A 21,637-nucleotide genomic window follows, 5' to 3' on the forward strand; every position below is an offset into this window, starting at 1 on the left:
CTGTAACCTATCCTTTGACAGCACTATTTTTAGTTAATTCCTTTTATATAGCACTTGCTTTCTCATCTTAAATTCTTTTCTTGTGCCCCTTGACAGTGCTGCCTCATGCTTAAAAAAAAAAATAACAGATCTGTAAACAACTTCATCTTTCTCTTTTCAGTTGAGAGGTTCAAAGAGAACTCTCCACAGTCACTAAGCACAAAGATTGTGACAGCTATTTGCCACACAAAATAGAAAATTATTTATGTATCTGAGATATTTAGATATACAATAGCAAGCAAAAAAAATGTATCAAAATTTAAAATGTCATGAAAATGCTCAGGGTGTTTTCATAATTCCTAAAATTGTCTGTAACCAGCTTATGAGGCGAATGGTAGCTATCCCGAACCAGTTTCAATATAAAGTAAGTTGTATCATATGAACTGCAATCAACTTTGTCATGTTTTGATTTTATTCAGTTTGGAGTATGTATTGCTTGAACACATACACACACATACACAAACACACACACAGAGACCACACTTGCACACACATTTGTATTTTTTTTAACACATTAAATTTAAAGTGAAGCCGATATTCCTGGGAAGGTATACAGGTTTTACTACACTTAAAAACATTGCCCCTGAAGAGACAGACCTCTCTAGTTATAAAGACCATCTTCTATTGAACATCTCAGGACAGAGCAGTAGAAGAGATGAGAGGAGTCGGACCAAGTCTGAGAAGCCAGCTGACTTAGCTCCTTCATTCCTTAGAAATAGGGTCTGAATGAGAATGGTGTCATGGATGACCAGGACAGAGCTGGCAGTGTAGCTGGTCAGTAGATCTTCATATTTTGACATTCATACTTTTCATTTGTGGCATAACACTGTCCACGGGGACTGTGTTCTGTAACTACTTGAATTTCTTTGCACTGCATTGAACTGCTCCTGTGTTTGAGCCCATGCTAAAATCTCAGATGCAAAGATGGGAATACAGTAGATTTTTAAGTACTGATTTTTAAGGTTAAAAAGAGAACTGTATCAGCATATCTGATCTGCATTTAGTCCTAGAGCCCGGGGATGAACAAATCTGTGTTCAAACAAAATTTTAAAGGAATCCTGAACCTCAGGCTACTGTGAGTTTGATCTTGCTCAGTAACTTCTTTTGAGAATTGCTTTGTCAAGTAATCAAGAATTTGCTTTATTCTAAAAAGCTCAAATAGTTTATTGTTATTTTTTTGTGATTATAATATTATTTGGGAGGAGTGTGGAGGAAAGATTACTTCAAAACTCAAACTATGCAATACAAAATCCAGGCAATATTTCAAATGTCATTTGACTATTTATTTGGTTAAAGGACAAAGCACCGCCTCATTGGATTTTCTGCTTAAGAGATGAGGACATAAATAAAAATGTAAATCAACAGACAAACAAGATAATCCCTAATTTTGATCACTGATGTGAAGTAACTAAGCACAGCAGTGTGGTAGGGGGGAGTAGATATAGAAAAATAATCTCCTATAGATTGGGTATTTGAGGCATGTCTCTCATAGTTGATATTGAAGGAGAGATGTGAACCACTTGCTATGGAAATCTCTGAAGAGAAGCTAGATCGTCCAGAAGTGGGAAAATGATGTGATGGTGTGAAGTTGAGACTGTTGTGTCAAAGACAAAAGGCAGAAGTGACATAATGCAAACCTCATATAATATGCAAAGAGCCTAACTTAAATTTCATTGTCAGAGAATCTATTAAAAAGCCTTTCAAATTATTTTTATGATATGACTATGATAAGATATTCTCCATGGTATGTGGCAGTTTTAGCAGTTGCATCACGTAGAGCAGTTAATCATATTTAGTGTCACTCATGAGACAGCATGATTTCACCATCGCCCTAACACTTGTTTTCACTGCTCTGGTAAAAAAAATACTTTCATTTTATTTGCTTGCCTCCATATATGGGTATATGCCCCATGTGTGCCTATATCCAACAACAAAAGAGCACATTGGGTACCCCAGAGATGGAGTTATAGATGGTTGTGAGCTGCCTTGTGAGGACTGAAAGCAAAACCCAGGTCTCAAACACGAGGAGGGCTCTTAATTGTTGAGCCAGCTCTCCAGTCTCTATGCTGCTGGTTCAGTCCAGGTTTTTTCTCCCAACCCTTATCTCAACCGTATCTCTGCCTCTAACAGGCCAGGCCACCTGTGCATCTCCACTTATTGGCTCACTCTGGTCCTTGAGCTTTATCTTATTAGCATTCTACCTAGGCTGAGGACAGCAGAAGCTGACCACTGCTTTTGAGTTCTTACTCTACCTGAGTTATTTGGCCTTGGCAATTTTTACCTCCAAGTAAGGGAGCTAAGAGCCATCACATGCCAAGAAGGACATAAACGCAAAACTCTGAAGCTCTCACAAGCTAGTAAAACTGGGAACTAAAGGCCGAGCTATATTACCCTTCCCACAACGTTCTTTATCTTGCAGGTGGCCGTGAACATACTATTTATGAATATATACAATCTGGCAGGAATGAGTTAGATCCATAGATTACAGTGGTTTCTGGAGCATTCTGGACCTTCTCAAACTCTTCTATTTCCTCGTGCTTTCTTTAAAAAAAATGTTATAAAATATAAGAAATGGTTCGTGAGTGTAGTCAGGATATGTTCTGGAGGATAGTTTCAGACAGCTTACTTAGGCTTGGAAGGATGGAGACATTAGGGAAGTAACCCCATGATTTTAAAATCAGTCATATCTTGAAAAATCAGAATTTCTTCTTATTCCTGGCACTCATAGATTAAATTAGGATTCCCCAGAACACATTTTAAAAACCTCAAAACCAAAACTAAAAGCAATCAAACAAAAAAACCTTTCACATATAAAGGTAATACAAGTTACATGTTACATACTTCTCATACTAAAGCATAACAGTTCAGTGGCTGGCTGATATTTGGAGGAAGTGTGGGGGCCCAAGTGGTACAGTTAGATTGTCAGGCAAAAAGCAAAACAGCCATTTGAATTTAAATTCAGGCAAAAGCACTTTTATAGTAAATGCTATGTCAAATATTGAATTTAAAATTTGGCAGGTTCTGGATTACTTAGAAGGGAATGTACACATAATTAATATTGTGAAATAATTCTATCATATGCCGTTATGTTATTACTGAATGTCATGTGCACATGACTTGCTTTTACTGTTGTATCCTTGGAATATGAAGAAATATAAATATTAGATTGCTATTGATTGAATTCCCTTGCCAAAAATACCTCTGATCCCAAGATACTGATCCTCATGTGATGCCATTTGAGAAGGGGCCCTATGGATATTATTAATTCAAAAGAGTAGGTCCCTCCTGATATAAAGAGTGCCTTGTTAGAGGAAACACAGAAATCTATCTGTTAGTGCTTCCATTGCTCTGAAGAGATACCATAACCAAGGCAACTTTTATATAGGACAGCATTTAACTGAGGCTGGGTCACAGATTCTGAGGTTCAGTCCATTATAATCATGGCAGGAAGCGTGGCAGAATCCAGGCAGGCATGGCACTGGAGGAGTTGAGAGTTCTACATCTTCATCGAAAGGAAGCCAGGGGAGACTGAATCTTTCTTACCCACTGAGCAGAGCTTGAGCTTAGGAGGCCCAAAGCCTACCTTCACAGTGACACACTTCCTCTGACAGGGCTTCACCTCCTCCAATAAGGCCACACCTTCTAATAGCGCAAAGCATAATCAACGTAGCACTGCATCTTCCTTTAGATTATTGTCTCTGGAAATTGTAGAAAAAGGTCTTTTTCAGCATTTAGATTGGCTGACCTTGATTTTGGACTTCCCTCTCCAGAATTATTGAAGTAAAGTTTCGACTAAGCCATACATTATATGGTATATTTTTCTAGCCTTTTAAACTAAATGCTAATTTACATATTAAGATATTGATTAAGATATTTACTAGTTGTTCTATAAACCCTTCTAAATTGTTATAGCATTTTACTCCTACTTATATTATATAAAAGGTTAATTTCAAAATCTATTTATTTGCTATTTAATTATTTTTATCTTTTAACTCAACTGGCAACATCCTATGTACTTATTCCATACAGCATAGTGTTTTGAAGCATATACACACTTAAATGTGTATATACATCTTAATGAGCTAGGCTCACAAACATATCCACTCACTTAACATCTTCAGTGATATAGTATATTGACTACAATCTTCATAGGATACAGCCAAACGAGAAATACTGTATAAAAGTACTTACTTATGGCAGCTAACAAAGTTAATCATGGGACCAGCAAGAATAACGGTTTTCAGGAGCCCAGGACAGTGGAGATAGGGAAGTATGATGTTGGATAAAGATACAAACTTCAGCTGGATTAGAATATACAGTCAGACATGTCTGTTTAGTATATATTCAGATGTTGTGTATGCTTTTAGTTATTCTTATTGAAAAAATTTTTGTCAAGGCAATAGGGAAATTCAGTGTTTTTGCTGATGAGTTACCGTTCTCTGCATTATTACCAGTAGGTGGTTTTGTCATGTTTTGTTTGGTTTTTGCACTCTTTGTCTTTCTCTCTTTTAATTAAAAACCTAATACAATATATTTTTATTTTGTTTTCTCCCCCCTACCTCCTCCAAGATTCTTCTTACTTCTCTATCCACCCACCATATTCTAGATTAGAATGTACTAGATAAATACCCATATGATGTATGCATTCATTGCTTATAAAATAATTCTACCAAGAAGTCATTTGCTTATTTTTTTATTTTTTTAAAATTTTTTCTTTTATTGGATATTTTATATTTACATTTCACATGTTATCCCCTTAACCGGTTTCCCCTCTGGATCCCTCCATCCCATTCCCCCTCCCCCTGCTTCTATGAGGGTGTTCCCCCACTCACCTACTCCTGCTTCCCCATCCTGGCATTCCCCTACACTGGGGCACCATGTCTTCACAGGACCAAGGTCCTCTCCTCTTATTGATGCCTGACAAGGCCATCTTCTGCTACATATGCGACTGGAGCCCTGGGTAACTCCATGTGTACACTTTGGTTGGTGGTTTAGTCCCTGGGAGCTCTGGGGGGTCTGGTTGGTTGATATTGTTCTTCCTATGGGGTTGCAAAGCCCTTCAGCTCTTTCAGGGTGAGCTTCTTAATTTTTATGCCTTAGGTTTAAACAGTCCTCTATTATTTTAATCATTTATCTTCAAAGTTTAGTAAACGATCCTTTTAAATGATTGACTTATCTTCTAGAAATTTGAATTTTAGTTTTTAATGTTTAACTGCCAAGTTTTCTGTGATTTCTTTTAGTGTGAACTCTTTTCTCAATATTATTTTTTCAAATGAAAAAGTTTCTGTAGAGTTTAAAAAGTAATAATGAAGATAAGAAAACACTTTTGATGTCAGAAAATGTAGCTTGAATGAGTGCTAGTTAGAGAAACAGAAAAATATGTGATCATGGGAATTTATTACAGCTGTTGATTTACTAAATGGAGATAAATATAAGTCAAAAAAATCTAGGGGATATTTATTTGTAATGGGATTACAGGAAAAAAAATCTATGTATAAAAAAGTAGTCCTAAAGAGATTTTTTTAAAAAGCCAGATATATATCAATTTAAATATAATTTCCTATTAAATTGGCATGACTCCCCATTAAAGCAGAGTATAACCTCAATGATAGTCATTGCTAGGAAAGTTTACCATGTTCGGAATAGCCTATGGGTAAAAAGAAGCAAAAAATCATAATGGAATGTAGAAAAAGTGACATTTTAGAAAATGACATGTACTTTTAGCACTGTGGAACAAACATACAGCTGACATTTAGTTTTATGGAGGAAGCTCCACGGATATCAAAGCCCACAGATGGTCAAGATTCACATAAAATGGAATTTAATTTGTGTATAACCTATAGAAATCATTCTCAATACTTCTTGTAATCTCTAAACTACCTATATCATATGATTCAATGCCAATCCTACGTAAGTCATCATTATATTGTGTTCTCTCTGAAATAATGACAAGAAAAAAATTGGGATGTTTCGTTGAGATGCATCCATCCTAAGCCTACAAGTCATCAACAATGGAACATGTGAAACACAATTTTGGACTGAAGTTTACTGACTCTGCAGCTTCTGGACCTGTTCCACTCCTTTTCTCCCTTTGTTTATTGTTTGTTAAGAATTCATTGTTCACCAGTGTTGGAAGGTTAGAAATGGTGGTTGAAAGCATGGGAATGGTATACTTAGTCTTTGCCTCCAAAGACCTCATAGCCTAGTGGGTAACAGGCAAATGAATGAAAAATTGTAGTGCAGTCAGCTGAAAGTAAACAATGAGTATGTATGGGGGCAGACTATGGAAAGTTTTGAAGGAGCAGATACCCAGTGGAACTTAGAAAAGCTATGAGATTTCTGTTGTTTCCATTCTTGTCAAATGCTAAATAAGACTAATCCAATCAGACAATTGTATTAAAATCAGCCTCCTTTACTCCGTTTTCATTCTTGAATGAATGAGTTTACTCCATTTCATTCATTCATTACTCCATTTTCAATCAACTTTTACATTTAGGTATTCTTTTCTGAGTAAGGAGACTGACTCACCTAGCAGCAAGCTTTTCTCATTGCAAATACATTCACTCACCTTGTTATTTACAAATTCTTCCTTTGTTCATATTTTTTGATGAGTCATTGAATACCTAAGACCCAACTATTTACAATATATTAAAGTTTCTAAATAGATAATATGTTCCCTTCAACACCTGGAATTTAGTGTACAAAAACCAACATTTGGTGCTCAAATTAATCTCTTTCTACATTGTAAAATTATCACTTTACAGGTGTTATCATGATTACAGCCATCCCTGGGGAGAAATATGCCTTAACGCAGAGAAATTGAACATTTATGGCTCTGGGCTCAGGGACTCTATATGATACCAATAACTGAAACAAAAAGAAATTGCAATCTTTTCCTACTGAAGAGAACTGAGAGGTTTAAAGGAAAGTCTTGAGGGAGGAAATCATCTTGTACACTAAAAGTAATTCTACTTTAAAGTCCACATTGAACAAGCAGCCAAGTACAAAAAAGAGAAAACTGTTGAACAGGGAGATTACATGAATGAATAGTTTATGAGTTTCAGTGATCAAAACAGAAATCTTTGTTTCAACCTATGGACAGAATTGAGAATTCTATCATTTATAAAATCTTTTTCAAGACATTAAAAAATCTTTTTCAAGATGAGTATGGACTCACGTAAAATAGGAAAGCGCATTTTTTAAAGGAAAGGTGTTGCACTCAAACAGCCTCATGTTCAGTGAAGTTTCGATGTCCATTTTATTGGACATATGAGTCTTATGTTCTAAGTTAGGAAGGGCAAAATGTAATTTATTTCTTTTACTTAGAAAGAGACACCAATTAATACCTCATTGTTTTCTTCTCAATGGTTCATTCTGGTAGCATCATTAGTCATCTCTAAATCCAGAATGGTGCTTTAACATGAGCATCCCAGGGCTTCTCAAATGAACAAATGTGTAATTGCATGCAAATAATATGCAAGCTTAACTCTTGAGTTAATTATCACTTTCATATCTAGAAACTTTACCTCCTTATTAATGTTCATAAACAATTTTGTTAGGTTATTTCAAATCCAATGTAATATCCCAGGGACACAATTAGACATCTCTATTTAGATCTCACCATTTGAAATTATGTTGCATTTAAGATAATTATCTTACTTTTTTCCTAAAACATTATATAGGAGGTAATTATAATTACTTTCCAAAGCTCAATTAAAATATACATTGTCTATCTTATCAACTGATTTATTTAAAAAGGAAATCATTTTGAAGTTTTCATCAACTGATTTGAACTATAACAATCAATAATGAGGAGGGACTTGGATTCAGCTACTCTAACAATGCTGACACTAGAAGTTATGGAGGTTTTTGTATCTTAAAACTATAAACTATATTTCAACACAGTTTGAGCATTAGAGAATCTTTTTATGGTTTACCATTTAGTGGATTCTAAGGTAGTTATAAGTTTGTGAATTCTAGGAGAATGGTACCATCTTCAAAGAAAAGTTATTCACTTTGTGTTCAATTCTTTCCTACATTGCCCAGCCTCTGGCAATCACATGTTTTCTATATAAAAATACCTGCTCTAGAGATTTCATGTAAATGAAGCCGAGTTGTGGTAATTTGTGTCTAGCCTTTTGTATTTAACATAATAGTTTTAAGGTTTAAACATGTTAGAACATGTGTCACCTTATCATTTCATTTTATGACTGAAAAATGTCTTATCATATTGTATTATAGGAAATTGAAGCAATACTAAGAAAAAGATATACTTCTAAGATGAATTATATTTGCTGTGTTTTTAACTGTATATTTTCCCCATTGAATTGAAGGAAAAAATAATGGTTGGAGGTTTTTAAGGATAGAAGTTGTGATACAGAGCACATTTTGAGGAATTAATCAAATAGATGGAAATATTTCATACTATGAGAAGTCGAATCACTGGGAAGAGAATAGAAAGATAGGACAGCAAATTGGTTACAGCCTGACTGTCCTCCTTTCTCTGTGCTATAAATTTGTCTTCTCTGAATCTGGAAAGGGAAAGATGACTATGTTAGTTGCAAATATTTTTTTCATGAGAAAGTTGTAGAGGACAGCAGAGGTTGCCAACCCAGTGTTTATTAGTGGACTAATGAATTCATTTGGAGAATTTTTGACTAGGAAATCTTAGTACCAAGTATTTGAAGTAGAGAAGACACATGACTCAATTGACTATATTTTTGCTTTATGTTTAGTTTATCATCGTATACAAGAACTTGGTTACAGAAGTTAAGATTATTGAAAAAAATGCAAAGAATTCCAGAGAGCTTCAGGGAATCCGGGCAATTGGAAACAATGAGCAACACTGTGGAGACTGCGTGAGGAGAAAGGATGAGAGAATTAATGACCTGATGATGCCAATGACCTCGGGCAGCACATGAAGTATTGAAACTAGATTGTGGAGAGGATGGGAGACTGTGGTCATGGGCTGCAGTCTAGGATTAAAGATTGTAGAACCGTTTTGAGTGATGGCAAGGTCAACCGTGTAGCCATAGGGAAGGCTGAGTGAGGTAGAGTGCAAGTAAAGTCAGTCCAGCTGAGAAAATTGTGATGGTGAGCATTAGTTTGAGTCACCCAAGTGAAACTTGAATTTGGCATTGTAGATTAAAGCGCTGAGCCAGCTGTCAAGGACAGCCTCCATAGGTTCAGGTCATGTCCTTTCTTGTTTTCAGAACACTTCACTGGTCATTAGGCAATCCAGCTCTTTGTGAACTCTCTTTGGTTCTGTGAGCTTCAAATTCTCCACTTCTAAATGAATAAGTTGAGACATATGATTTATAATGTCATCATATTTTAAGTGTTTAAATTCTTTACGTTTAAACTTTTTTTCATTCTTAGTAATTTCCTTCCTGGCCTTTAATGTCTCAATACTTCTATAATGACGTTAAATAGAATACTTGGCTTGATTTATGCCTTCTAGGTCTTGGATTTTATCTCTGAGCATCCTAGAATGTTGTAGCAGGCAATACTGGAGATGGAGCTGAGGAAAAACAGAAGAGGAAAGATATTTCATACTTCATTATTTACTTATCAGGCAGTCTCATCACATTAAAGTACGTCTTCAGAATTTTATAGTATATGATGCAGTATAGCTTTAGAAAATAAGTAAAAGGTCCTATCAAAATAGCAAATGATAGACACTTTATTCAAGCCTGTTTACTTAAATGTAGAGGCCATTTTCAAAGTAACATTGCAAAATTAGCTTAATACAGAGACACCCAGATATATTATCTTGTCTCACCTTCTTCCAACTGTTGGTATAATATAATGGTTCATTTCTTTTCTATAATATTTTACACTATTATTACATTGATTTATTTGTATGCTTATGCATGTGTGTGGTCACATGTGTGCCACAGAAAGTATATGGAGGTCAGAGGACAACTTGTAGGAGTCAATTCTCTCCTTCTAAATCAGGATTATCAGATTTGGTCACAAGTCCTTTTGTCTCCTGAGGCATCTTGCCAGACCAAATACTCACCACAGATTTCTTAAACTTGAAGAAAAAAAAATAGAGCTGCCCCTAGAGGCATTGCAGGTGTAACTGCTGTGTCACCCGTACGTTAGTAGATGACCAAGAAGAGTGAGTCTATGTCTGTGATCAGTATTCTGACCTGTGCACATCTGAATGATAGTAGCCTAACATTCCTTGAAAAAAGCAAGCCTGAGAAGACTACCTAGCCAGAACCAGGGGGCTAGACAAAGAACTAACCTGAGAAAACCACCAGTTTGGCAGCACACAGGTCTGGCAGGAGGTGGGAGGGGCAGGCCCAATATGACCCCTGCTGGTGCCATAATGCATGCAAGGGGCATAGCACTCCTGAGACCACTACTGACATGACTGCAGGTATTTAGAGACCCCAGGAGCCATTAAAGGAGCAAATAAGTGGTGGGTAAATGGAAGAGAAAGAGAAACAGAAGAATGTGGGCACAAGGAAGAGAGGCAGAAATGGAGGCTTGGGGGTAGTAAAGAACAATCTGATATGAGTAGCTGGTGATTCCAACCTGGGACCATAGTGGTGTCCTAGCCTGTGTTGCCAGCAGAGGCCATGTCTGGGTCCATGGCCCTGCAGTAGTAGGAGTCCGTTACTAACAAAGTCCAGGAGAGTATCCCTGCTCTGGGCTACTGCCCAGGGACACGTTGACGTCTGATAGCTGTACAGAAGTGGCCCCACTCCTCACCTGGCCATTGCAGGGGAGGCCCTGCATTGCCGCATTGCTGGCCCTGGGGGTATGAGATCCAGAAAGCTGGCTTTGTCCCTATCCAGCTGCAATACTCGGGAGAGGGACAGTGGCCCTGTGACAGCTCCTGTGCTGCCCACAGTACCGAGTTTGGGTGTAGGCCTGGGGGATTAAAGAAAGACACAGACTAGGGTCATCCATTGTGAGAGAATGCCAATGCCTTTATGAGCAGGTTCAATATATACACCAAGCCAGGGAAGGAAAAATACAAACTCAGAAAAAAACAGGAACTCAACTAGGGGGCAATAGGATGTCAAGTATAAATTCCCTCCCTGGGGCACCATGCCTTAATCAGGATGTTTTGATCTTAGAGGAACAGCAGAATGTTACTTAGTAGACAGCAGCATACGGAAAGGCTCAGCTAGGGCATAGCAGCCCTTCCGGGTTCTACGGCTCTGCATGTTGTTGGGGTTTGGGGTGAGCCAGCCCTAAGGATATGAGTGTGGGGGAGGTGTCCCTGCCACCTGCCTTCTATAAGGTGGTGTGGATGCAAGAGAGATATCCTCCTCTCCCCTCATCCCTCACAACTTGTGGCAGATGGAAGACCTATCCCTGTGGTCATGCGAGCAGGAGAGCTGGCCCTGTTACGGAGAGTGAACCCTGCACCACACCTGTCCAGCAAGATAGAGCTGACCAAGGAAGCAGAATCTTCAGGAAGCTGGCTTGAGGGTGTGAGTGTGTGAGAGCTGGTCCTGCTACTTGTTTGCTGTGTAGTATCATGGGCAGGGGGCAGATGGTCCTCTCCTCTAGCCTCTTGCTACCTACCGCAAGCAGGAAAGCTGGCCCCGAGGTCATCAGAGTGGGAGAGCTGGCTCTGCCTCTCACCTACTGTAACACTCAGGAGAGAAGACCCTGCACCTCACCTAGTATTGGGGTTATAGGTGAGCTGGCCCAAGACAGTGAGCCCAGGAGAGCTGGTCCTGCCCCGTGTCTGCAGTGAGGTACAGTAAGAGATGCTCTCCTTACCTCTCTCATTCATCACCACTATAGCAGGCAGGAGAGCTGGTCCCAGGATCATGAAAGTGAGAGAACTGGCCCCACCTCTCACCGTCTGCAAAACTCAGGAGAGTAGGAGAGCGGACCCTGCACCTCATCTGGGCAGCAGGTTTGAGCTGGTTTTTGTTGCAGAGGGTGCTGGTGAGCCTGCTCCAAGTGTGTAAGAACCAGAGAGCAGGTGGTCTGACTAGCTCAAATACTTCTCAGGCCCATATCCAGCCAGGCTTTGAATTGGTTCACCCCAACACCTACCCCATCAATGAACTAATGGAGTACATGAAAGAGCAGGTCCTACAGATGCAAAACTACAGGATCTCAATGACACAGGAAGTGTAGGTTATACTGTGAGACACACTGTAACACACTATGGATTCCACAGCAAGATTTTTTTTTGTTTGTTTATGGGTGAGGAGGTTGCAAGGGTGGGAATAAAGGTTTGGGGAGGTGAGTGGGATTGGGGTGCATGATGTGAAATTTGTTGTGGTAATTATTTAAAATTGGTCATTTGTTAATCTGACTATCTAGATGGCTCTGCCAATCTTCCACGCTGTCTCCGCAAGGCAGACAGCATTGCCCAGACCATTCCACCATCCATGCAGGCCCAGTAAGAGAATGAGACTCTAATTCTTGTAGATTAATCAAAGGCTTTATATGTTTGATAATGGTTAATAACAAGATGCCCATACAAAGAGACTTTTATCCCAATTAGCTAACCTAATTATAAGTTTATAAGTTGTTCCCCACGAATGCTCTCCATACCTGTGCGGTTCTCTATCCTCCTACATCTCTGCTATCTCTAGCTCCTCCTCTTCCTTTTTTCTCTTCCTCTTCTAACTCCTCCTCTTCCTCTCCTTACTCCTCCCACCTTAGCTCCTCCTACAAGTGGAATTGTGGTGCATGATGTGAAATTCACAAAGAACAAATAAAAATTAAAAGATAGAATTCTAATACATTGGCCTTTCAAAGGGATTAATGAAAGATTTCTTTCAAAAATTATAGCCCTAGACAGTTAGCAAGCAGCAAAAATGTCATCTTATGGCAAAAAATATACTGAAACATATGTGCTGTCAAGGGCTATCCAACATATTTGAATATATTACAGATTAGAGTAAATCATTTTTGGATGTTTCCAACTTTGTTGGGAGCTTCCTTTTCCTACTCTTGCTTTGAGTCTTCTCTCTTGGTTATTACTGTTTGGCTCTGGGATGTGTCAGATTGTGGTCAACTTGATTATTCTCTCCCAGGATGCACTGAGCATCAGAATACCAAGAAATCTCTGTGTGCAGCTAGTCCATAAATGCAAATGCTTGAGTCACGCGGCAGTCAGATTACAAAAGGTAGATGGAAAATAATGCCAAAGTAATTCACAAAGAGCATCAAGTAGAAATGAGAAGGAAGCCAGAAGGAGCAATAGAGGAAACAAACAAAAGAATCCCTAGGATAGTTTAGATTTTCTGGTGTGTGTGTGTGTATGTGTGTGTGTTTGTTTGTGGAAATTTCTCTGTGTATATAAGTTTCTGGTTGTGTTGGGGGGGTGGGCTTGTGTGTGTTCTAGCACACATGCACAGGTGAGAGGATGACCTTAGGTGTTGATCATCACCTTTTGCATTATTTTATTCAGGGTCCCTATGAGCTCATGAGACATTTTGTGTGCTCACCCATTTTTATGTAAAGGCCCTGGAATTACAAGCATTTACTCCATGTCAAGTCTAGGTTATATAGGTTCTATAGATCTGAACTAAATTCCCAAGATTGCAGAGCAAGTTCTTAACCACATGAGCCATTCCCCAGACTCCAACCCATGTTACATTTTTATGTTTAATTTTTCAAATATTATTAGCATGATAAACCAGTCTTACATAATATACAAAATTACATTACATGGATATACACAGAAGCAAGAGACTTTATTATGAATTAGGAGACAGGCAAGACTTCAACTGATCTTAGCTCAAATGTGAACACTGAGTATTGTTTATCATTTGTACAGGCATAGATGTTTGAAACAGAATTCTGAAGACAGAAAGAAAAACAAAGATCTGAAGTTAATGTAATGTGATGACTCTGAACCTTTCCGCTTGCTAATAGATATTCACAACCTGAATCACCACATCCCTGTATATCAGATCAGGGTATGGACTGTCCTGATTTTATGGGGATAAAAGCTTCAGTTAATTTCCTATCTGAAAGTCCTGTTGTTCAAGCATAATTATCCAGAAACAAAACAATCCCCTATGATTCATAGAGTGTGTTTTTATGTCTGTAGAAATAAGGAAAACCCTAAAGATATTTTTCCACCCATTTTCTCTAATTTTCAATCTCTGAAATGTACTGTTCTCAATCAATACTCATAGAAAACTGTCCACTGAAAAATTATATGATCATATTCAGTCTACCTCCTCCAACTCTTCCCAGATATTCCCGATTTCCTTCCTACCCAACTTAGTGTCCTTCTTCTGACCTCAGAGCCAATTAATGGTGTCCAGTTATTTTTGGATATATGGTCTTCTACTGGAGCATGGTGTCATACCAACTGTGAGTTCGTATGTGCATGTGTGTGTATGATAGTGTCGATATGCATATATGTATGCATGTGTACTTTTGTGTGAGTGTTATATGTGTTTTTGAATGAGCATGAGTATGTACATGTGAATGTGTGAGAGTGTCTATGTATCATGCATGTTTGCATATTTTTATGTGTGAGTGAGCATGCACATGTGTGTGTATGTGGTTAGTCCTTGAAATTTAACTTGAAGCCTCACACATAAAGTGAGTACAAAAAATGCTCTACCTATGAATTAATATCTAGCTTTTAATCCCCATATTTTTCTGCTAATGAAATACTACTATAATATAACTATGCCTATGGTCTGCAGAACTGCCTGTAGTTATTTTTTATATTTTTATTTTACAGAGATACAGCAGAGATTGAGTGACTCCTAGTACCTCAAAAACTTATGTCTAACTTTCATGAAGAAGCTGGACAACCTGTGATCTAGCCCATTTTCAGGCTATCTTGTGCGAGGTGTCAGTAGACTGCAAGCTGTGACATCTTCATTTATTTATTTCTGCACTTATGTCCTAGAGATTTCTATCATGCACAGTCTTAGAAATAATAACCTTTGCTATTCAAGTCTCTGACCAGGAATAATCATTCTTCAACTTATCTTCCTTCTTTACTTTTACTAAACTTAATTTTTGAACTTACTGACAGCCCAACGGCACTGAATCAGATACAAATCTATCACCTCATCTTAGAGACTGGTATTTTAAGGGTTCATGCAATCTCTGTCGAACTGTATCTGGTATGTATTCTCAGTCCCTGTTCCATTCACCCCAACATGCAGAGATTAGTACCCATCAGTTTACATTACCCACCCTTACTTGACTTCCCATGGGAAGTTTGTATTGATTCTCCGTCATTTCCTAATTTTAAAGCAAAACTCTTTTGAAGTTCAGTGATCTCTTGCAGTTCCTTAAATATATTTTACCAGGGTGATATAGTCTTCTCTTATATAAAGAAATGAGAAAAGTTATCTTGTACTTGGACACTTAATTTTTTTAACCTGCCTTGGGCAAGGCAAAATCCTGATTTCTTTGTCCTCTGAATGTTTTTTCTTTTCTTTTCCTTTTCTCTTGGGACACATTGTCTGTATTCCATATTCAGGGATTCACACCGATTCTTTCTGTAAAATGAACCTTACATAATCTTGTAAATTATATGCCTCAATATTATTTGTCATCCTAGTTGTGTGAAAATTATTTTCTTTCCTTCAACCCTGGCTTCAGAATCTATTATCTATCCCTACAATGAAAAGATTTCCAGTAAAAATTTGTGATATGGTTTTAAGTGATCTGTGATTTCCATCCTACCGTTTTCACTCCAGTTCTTCTAAATTTTATGACTGGTGTGAAGTAGTCCAACTAGAGAGAATGCAAAACATCCCACAGTCAAAACATCAGTCTGCTATCTGGTTCTATGTTACCTATATCCATTTACATGTTTGTGAAATAATAAGGTATCATTTTATCTGGTCATGACAATGCACATCTGTGCACAGAGTCTGAGGAAGAATAGTTGGATGCTTGAGAGCAGTCGGAGTTACATAGGTTGAGAATGTCTCAAAAGAAATGATAGATGAATAAATAAATAAGAACAAATAAAAATGCATAATGTACAATGATCAAGTTGATAAAAATTTATCTTTGGTTGTGCTTCTGCACAGAATCATAATTAATGCTATTTAATGGGTCTTCTGATACTCTTTACATTGAATTTTTGCCTTCTATTATATGTTGTGTATTATAAAATGGATAGAATTATTAGAGTTTTATTGTCTTTCCCAATTTATACTGTAAACACTTTGTTATTGATATATCTACTGCATATTCTTAAAAGTTGAAATATACTCTCACATATTAGGTCCTTGACATGTGTATTAGGCATTCAGCAACAAAATCATTTATTGTTGCACATCTTTTAAACTATGTTGAGAATATTTCATTGAGAATATTTAACTGGTTGCTAAGTGAGAACAACACAGAAAAGGAGAAGAGAGGAGAAGCAGAGAGAGGAAAGAAAGAAAGGAGAACAGGAAGAGGGGAAAGGAGAGAAGAAAAAATGAGGGATTTTGATAAAGAATGAAATTATACTATGTGATGTTAATGTACTGGTTTGAATTAAACTTGGATTGAAAATCTGGCTGTTATAACACTAAGAATGAAAGTAGTCTTGAATACACACACACACACACACACACACACACACACACGAGCCTTATAAATAGGTTACAATAAGAGCCTTTGAGCAATTCAATGAATACTCTTGTGACTCTTTTATGTGCATCTGGGTCAAAAGAAGAGGAGAAGAATACCAGGACAATCTCTGGATATTTTACAGCTCGCAACTACAAAGCCAAGCAGGTCCACAGTGACAGAGCTAAGGTTTTCCTCAGTATTATAATGTTAATATCTTGACAATTTTTACGCCACAAAAATGTCTGTATAAGAACATACCAGTGACACATGATTGATATCCCTCCATGGTTAGTCTCCTTAGGTTGCTAAAATAGTCACTCATTTATGAAATACATATTCTCTTGAGAAATCATTTTAATAACTGCAAAGCCTTTTAAAAGAAACATAGCGATGGGGAAAAGATTACAAATTAAAAGAAAGGTCATATATATTTGAGAATTAAAATTCAATGGAAATATTCGTACCTATTAGTCTCAGGATCTCTGAGAGCAGACCAGGGGGCTATGAGTTGTGTACCCACAATGCAGCTTGTAATACTTTTATTATTCAAGTTTTCAGGGGTTTGGGGGACAAACGAAAGCACTAATCAACCAGAGGGAAGTGAAAACAGACCACTGATAAACCCAGAGTTCTATCTTCATCTTCTCTCTTAAACTCTTTATTACTCTTTCACAGGCCCTGAGACACCTCTCCTGGGAGCTTTTATATATATATATATTGTTAGAAACTCATTTCCTTAGACCAACTTTTAATTTTACATGTACATTTAAAAAGCTTTCCACCTACCCTTGCTTGATAAATATTTCTGTGTGAACGTAAAACTTTTGCTTCAATTAGTATATTACCATAACAATTATTATTTACTGATGTATTAATCTGAATCAACAGAGAATATTAAATTTAAACGTGACTGATGACATCATTCAGTTCATACTTCACTCGTTTTATTTTAAAAATAATAGACACAAGAGGGGAAGGACATCTCACAAGATGGCAGAGGTAGGGTTAGAGCTCAGATCTTTGGATTTAAGTCAGATATACTGTAAAACCTTAGTTCTTCATAGTGGTTTGGCTCACTCATTGCCTAATTACTTTTCGATTTTAATCATATCCCTATATCATATATAAAGTACTTTTTGACCTTATAGTCACACTAAATCAATATGGAATTAAATTAATTTCTTTTTTGATTTTAGAGTCAATTTAGGACATGGAAATCTATTACTTACATTATTTATTTTCTTTTTATTTCAGAAAACACATCTGGAATTATTCAGAATGTTCCTCATTTCACGTGTTACAATCTCTGACTGCCACGTAGCCAACCATCTCCCTAAGAAATGTGCTCAATTTAAATGGTACTGATTTCATGTCAGTGCACAGAAGTCCTTGTCACTTGGTAAAATATCTCGTGCAGTGGGAATCTCTTTTTAAAAAGGTCAGCAATCTTCGGGGTTTAGTGAATCAATACTGTCTATTCAGGGAGGATCTTGCACTGCTTATTCATGGCAGTAGATGGACACATTTATAAAAGCAACATAAGAGGTCTGGAAGAATGGTGACACATTTTAAATTTCTCGTAGAATTGAATGCAAACGTGGACAGATGAAGAGATAAGATGTCAGCCAGCGAATTTGGAGAAGAGAGAGCTTAAGGGTGATGGCAAGATTGAGAGATTTTGGAGGGAAGTGGATTAAATACTGATTCAGCCTGTGTGACATCTTCCCCCACAGCAATTTGAAGTCCTATTTGAAGATTCACAGTTGCCACACTCTGTAAACATTAAGGTGATCAGGACATTGAAAGAAATGAATAATATGCTCCAAAGTCAAGGCATACTTTTGGGATATTATTCCCTTGCAGTTAAAAGTGTTCTCTTGGATTAATCAAATTATCTATTTAGTCCAGAATTTAACCTATGCACACTGCAGTCTTACTAAGAAGAGAATGAGCCTGCATTTGTACCACAGAGACAAAGAGCTGAGATTGCAGACAGAACCAGACTCTACGTTGACTCTGTATTTAAATTTCTCAAAGCCATAGAAACTCTATGGGTCTTGTCTTTGCCTTAGCACGTGAGTCTGCCTTAGCTGACATCACTTTGCCAATCAGACCAAGTCTGAGGAAGTGGCAAGAAGCTGCAGCAAACTTCTGGTAGAAGTTTTTTTTTGGTGCATTTCTCTATGGCATCCCGACAAATGGAGCTTGACTATGGACTGTAAAGCAAACCATGTGTGTCATTAGCAAAGAATCCTTCATTAAGTGTCCTCTCACATGCTTGCTTTAACAGAACATCCTTTCACTTCTTTCTGCTTCAGGGAAACATTTCTTCACAAATGTGGCTTAGCCTTTCACCTGTGTCCACTTCAGGAAACCACTTTTTCATGTGTTTGCCCCAGGAAAACTTCATCCAACACAACTGACTTGCCAAAAAACCCCAAAGTTTCCACTCACCTGTGTCTTAGGTATAGCTTTGCCATACACCTCTGCTCAGAGGTCTACATGCCTATGTGCTCTGCAGCAGTAGACTGCTAAGATACCCCTGTGCTATCTGGACTGAACCCTTCCAGTGCATTGCTAACTTTGTGGAGCTGTTCAAAGGGATTCCCTCACTCATCACACAGGTTATGCTGAGTCATGTTTGCGATGTGGAGATCAGTAATCTCATCATTGACATGAGGGGACAAGGCTTAAAAGACTCAAAATGACTTTCTGACTTTGCATAACCTGACACAATTTTGTGCTCTTTGCAGAAAGCTCTGTTTATCCCCATTGACATGAAGATATCAATCTGAGACCAGATTTCCACAAATTTTAGGAGAAAAAGTGTGATGTAGTGAACCCACTATATTTTGGTGTCTGGATGCAAAAATTGTGGGAAAAAAACAAAACCTTTAGTCCCAGGTCGAAGGTCTATGTCAGTGAGGGGGCTAATGCAGCTTTACAGAGGAGACTTGAATTGCAATGATGAATTAGCATCATTGTCTCAAAGACCCAGAAAAGACCCAGAAGCCTTGGAAATTCACCTAGAATGCTCTCTACCTAGCATATCCATGTCTAAATAAATTGCATTTCAGCATCACAGTGTTGTGAGGAAACCACGGATTGTATCAGGAAAATGTGTTCTTATGGACATCGGGGTTTAAATACTTCAAAATTGCACTTTGAAGGCACATTCAACTGTTTTCTAATATTTTTGACATGTACATTGTTAAATTATCCTTGATTTATGTCTGACTTAGTGGATTAATTTGTGGGTAAACTATAAGTAGAGTTATTACTGTGAAAAAAAAGTTTTAAAATCATCTATTATACAGAATGCCATCAGTTTTCAATTGAGGAATGCCTTTAATTATTAACTAAATAGATGGTTGACAGAGTTTAACTTTAAAATTAAAGACTAGTAGAATACAATAAAACGGTAATAGGTATCAGCTTGTTATTCATTAAAATTTGATTTGGAAGAATCTCTTTTTCTTGTTTTCTGACAGTGCAGAGTTGAACAACACTGTAATTGCAGTGGTTGATAGGTTCCTCATTAAAACTTCAAAATTACTTCTCTTCTTGGGATCAAGCTTCCAAACTTCTTTATAAGATGTTATTGTTACAAGCAACTGCCACCGCTGTTTAACAGTCTCTAGCTCAAACCAATAAGAGAAGAAAAACATTCTTCCAAGAAGTAATAAAACTATATGATATACAATAAAGAAAAAAATCGAAATTCTAAGATGCTGTATTATTGTGCATAGTTATTCAAGTTTAATTGTTATAAAAGCCCATTCCTTATTTCAGCAAGAAGACAAGAAAGAAACAAGGACACACACTTAGAACCTTGGACTTCTAGAACTGAGTTCCAAATTCAAGAGAGACTAAGTACATCAATTCTTAAAAGATGTAAAAGAATTGCACCACGGTAACAAATATTAGGTAACTCAAGTCATTGCAGGACTAGGTGTGTCCTCTCCCACTGAGGCCAATTAGGGGAGCAGGACCTACAGGCAGACAACAGGGTCACGGTAAGCTCCTGCTCCAGTTCTTAGGGCATCTGCGTGAAGACCGAGCTGCACATCTGCTGCACATGTGCATGTATGTGGAAGGCTAGGTCCAGCCCATATATGCTCTTTGGTTGGTGGTTCTGTCTCTGGGAGCCCCCAAGGGTCCAGGTTAGTTGACTGTTCGTCTTGTAACATCTCTATCCACTGCTGGTTTTTCAGTCCTTACTCCAACTCTTTCACAAGATTTCCCTAGCTCCATGTAATGTTAGGCTGTGTATCTGTGCATCTGTTTTGGTCAGCTTCAGAATGGAGTCTCTCAGAAAACAGTTATGCTAGGCTCCTGTCTACAAACATAACAGAGTATCATTAATTGTGTCAAGGATGGGAACACCACTCCCCCTTCTCAGAACTGAAGGGGAGAGGAGCATGGAAATAGAGACCTGTGAGGGTGGGCTGGGAGGAGAGAGGGGGCTGAGATTGGGATGTAAAGTGAATAAATAAATTAATCAGTGGAGAAAAAAGACAAAAAGAAAAAAAGAAAATAGCTATATCTTATGGGCTAGAGCAGAAATGTTATGTTTCATTTCTTTATTAAAATAAAAACATATATGTACTCACAAAAAACGATTGCTAATTCCCAAATCACAAACAGTACTTCCCATTTGTAAAAACAAAACAAAACAAACAAGCAAACAAACAAAACAGAAAGAAAGAAATATTAGATAATAGGATGGTTAATATTTACTTCTATACTTGCAATCTTTATTGCATCTTTTCATTTAGATAAATAGTGTAATGTGTTTTGCCCACCATTGATGCTAATTGATTTTCTTTTTTTCCTTTCTTTTTTAGAAATTTAATTAATTTATTTATTTAATTTATTTGCATTTCAGATGTCATCCCCTTTCCCCCTTTTTCTTCCCTAGAAACTCCCTATCCCATGCCCCCTCCTCCTTTTTGTTTTTATACCATTCTAATTAAATGCATGTATTAAGGTCAGTTCTAGGTTGAGGGACTATCAATATAATAGACGCAAATAATCAAGGAACAAGCAAGGCAATAAACAA

General features: G+C 37.4%; 1 long non-coding RNA gene and 1 other non-coding gene across 2 annotated transcripts in view; both read left to right on the forward strand.

The window, feature by feature from the left end:
* The window catches only part of LOC114628537, a 36,963-nt gene extending 18,057 nt beyond the window's left edge, over window positions 1-18,906 (forward strand). The window contains exons 2-3 of the long non-coding RNA XR_003712483.1: window positions 17,830-18,013; window positions 18,159-18,906. This is a non-coding gene — a long non-coding RNA (uncharacterized LOC114628537). The remainder of the gene's footprint in view (window positions 1-17,829; window positions 18,014-18,158) is intronic.
* LOC114628568 lies at window positions 10,096-10,226 on the forward strand. Its single transcript, XR_003712490.1, has one exon. It is a non-coding gene; the product is annotated as a small nucleolar RNA SNORA17 (small nucleolar RNA).
* Window positions 18,907-21,637: the final 2,731 nt, after the last annotated feature.

The sequence above is a fragment of the Grammomys surdaster genome, unplaced genomic scaffold (assembly GCF_004785775.1).
Source record: "Grammomys surdaster isolate TR1022 unplaced genomic scaffold, NIH_TR_1.0 269, whole genome shotgun sequence".
Classification (NCBI taxonomy): domain Eukaryota; kingdom Metazoa; phylum Chordata; class Mammalia; order Rodentia; family Muridae; genus Grammomys; species Grammomys surdaster.